This window comes from Zingiber officinale, chromosome 3B, assembly GCF_018446385.1.
Source record: "Zingiber officinale cultivar Zhangliang chromosome 3B, Zo_v1.1, whole genome shotgun sequence".
NCBI lineage: Eukaryota > Viridiplantae > Streptophyta > Magnoliopsida > Zingiberales > Zingiberaceae > Zingiber > Zingiber officinale.
Genome location: NC_055991.1, coordinates 57,194,752 through 57,197,755, shown reverse-complemented (window position 1 = coordinate 57,197,755; position 3,004 = coordinate 57,194,752). Strand labels below are relative to the sequence as shown.

General features: G+C 35.8%; 1 pseudogene; it reads left to right on the top strand.

The window, feature by feature from the left end:
• Positions 1-287: 287 nt before the first annotated feature.
• On the top strand, positions 288-1,114 carry LOC122054903 (annotated as a pseudogene).
• Positions 1,115-3,004: the final 1,890 nt, after the last annotated feature.

The following is a 3,004-nucleotide window of genomic DNA, read 5'->3' as shown; positions in this document are numbered from 1 at the left end:
GCCGCTTTTTTTCTTTCCCTCTCCCTGAAAGTTTTTTGCCGCCGCATTCCCCCCTTTACCTTCTCGATCCCTAAGCATTTCCGTCCCTCTTTTCTCACAATCTCTCGCTCACCGGAGTCGCGCAGGAGCAGCAGCAGCCAGGAAGAGCGATCGCAGGGTGACAGCGAGGGTCTGGATCATGGGAGCGTGCACGATGGAGGCCAGGACGCAAGCGGACGGCTAAATAACAGGTGGACTAACCTGCAAAGGAGATATCTTGACTTCACATCTCCGCTCTTCCATGAGGTATGAACAAGACCAGGACCCTGTGAGTGATCTGCTTCGAAACCCTACTCTTGTTCCATTCATTACATATGGCTTGGTCTTTGGATTTACCCTTCTGGATTTTGCACACTTTTTCAAGAGATCAGCAGGTTGTGGACTTTAAGAAAGTGGATGCCCATGTTCACCAGTTCAAAGGCAGCAGTGCCAGGTTTTCGTTCTTTGTTTTCTTCTTCCTTGTTCATTTTTAAAGCAGATATGCTTTAGATCCTCAAGATTTGGCTTTTGCTCATGGAAACTAGCTAGTAACAAGATGATACTTGCAACTGATTCAAAATCCCTTTTTTTCCTTCGCCTTGCAGCATTGGTGCCTAAAGGATTAAAAATGTATGCATGGCCTTCCGCAATTACAGCGAGGAAATGGACCATGAAGGGTTAGTTTGTCTTCATGGTCACTCAATTTGAATCATCTAGTGACTTGTTGTCAAAAAATTTGTTTGTGTAGATGCCTCACATGTCTCCAGCAACTTAAGCAGGAGTATTTTCTGGTGAAGAACAAGTTGGAAACTTTATTTAAGGTAATGATCATGTAGCTTTGGTTGGAGGTATTCTTGGTAATGCCATGAATCTTATACTAAAATTTTGTATGGTAGCTGGAGCAGCAGATTGTGGCTGCTGGTGGATCAATCCCCATGATGTGGTAGTTCTACTTGCTGAGTGTCTTGTTAAGAGGTGGTGGTAGGAAGTGATGTTCAGGTTCTTTGTTCCTTACCATATGCTATGTGCTTTCTTTGTTGTTCTCCTGTTTCACTTGTCCCACTCATGGGAAAAACATCAAACATCTCCTTTTAGTAGTGGATTTAAAGGATGCTAATTAATGTTGTTTATCTCCCTTCATGATGTAAATTGACTCTGCATGCACCATTTTATGGCAAAAGCTCCATTTTCTGTAATGATGTGGTTGGTAAGACTTGTTTATCTTGTGTGCTTTTTGAATGATCTGGAGGTTTTCATGATAATTCAATTATGGCTAGGCACTACACAAGTAAATGAGATAGAACTGACTGTTGTCCTTTCATTTGTGATCGCATGCCTCTCTATTCATATACAAGTTCTAAAGTAGACACTTTCCTAGAGCTTTTGCAATATGTTTTTTTTTTCCTACTACACTTTAGTTTAAAAACTTATGTTTTACTTATTTGGATAATAGGAATTTAATATCAATCATTAAAACATCACATATCAAAAAATATCACTACTTATGATATATCAATGGATTATAATCAATTTACTCATCCAGTTAATTGATACCGAGAACATAATTTAAATCAATTGGATCATATTTTGCATATATCAATTTTCCCCCATTTATTTTATTTTTCATAATTTAATTTTGAATTGATACATGTGGTTCCAGGTTGGTAAGCACATCCTTGTGTTGACTTTAGAGATTGAAAATTGATGTAATTAGCATGTTTTTCTGGTGCTATAATTCAATGATATAATTTATTCTTCCAATGCGGGTAAACATTGTTAGATTCCTTTATACTCCTTTATGTATCAGATTTCTTATGATTATTTCTAATTGCCTTCTCATTTTTCTGGTCGTAGAGATTGAGCGGATCGAAGAAATACTTGCAATGCCGAATGGAAAGGTTAGTTTGCATCTAGTTTAGTTTTTTCCCTCTTAATGGAACATTCTTGAGATAGAAATAAGTGCAAAATAAGTCTGTTAATATCTTAATTGTTTCGGAAGAAGTCAATTGTGTCACTTGTGCTAGGCTACTGTATAATTTGAATACTTAATTCTATATTTTTCCCTCTGCTTGACATTATAATTGTTTCTCTTTGAAAGTGCCCTTAATCTTAGTCCTTCATCTCCTATTGACTTTATTCACAGATTATTAGTCTTGATGAAGCTCATACTTCTTGGGTGCTTGACATATAAGTAGATTAGAAATCTTTATTTTCTTAAACTCACTAATGGTTTTATTTTGTTTCCAGAAACTTGATGGTGAAACAAGACCTATCAGAGCTTAGTTTCTGCAATGATACAATAGATTAATCCGAGAATCCCTTATCCCTCCTTTGAGATAATAACTGTTGATTAAGAATCACCCACTAGTGGGAATTACATGAAGCCCTTGATTAAGTTGTATCCGCTATTGCTTGAATAAGTTGATTAAAGTTGCAAGTTGAGCCTGCACTTTCACTAAGACTAGAAACTTTATCTTTTAATCAAGTAGTAGCTTCTTGATGGAGTTTATTTAGCATATGAAACTCATTTAAGATTTATGTCTGTTGTTTAATGATTTTTTGACCTCATACTTGTTATAATTTTTGGTTTATAATGCATTGGACCTTATTTAACATTGTTTAAATTTTAAAGTGTGTATTTAAATAGATATATAACAAGTAGCCTTATTGAAGAAACTACAGTACCAAAGAGGAACATTATTGCAGTCATTCAAAGGTTCAATATCCAAGTTAGCAATTTGACTCAAGTAAGTTTTACAGTAGCTTCTTTATATAACTATATTTACATGTTAGATTTTCCCTTGAACTGCTGTCAATCAATAGAATAATGATGCACTACCATGATCTCATCTACCAATTCTCTTTAAATGCTCTCTGATGTCGATCTCTCCATTCACTCATTTCAGCACCAACAAAGAGCTAGTTTCATATACATCAACAATCACCCTATTCTTCAGGTAAGATATATAGATAGACTTTTATTTTT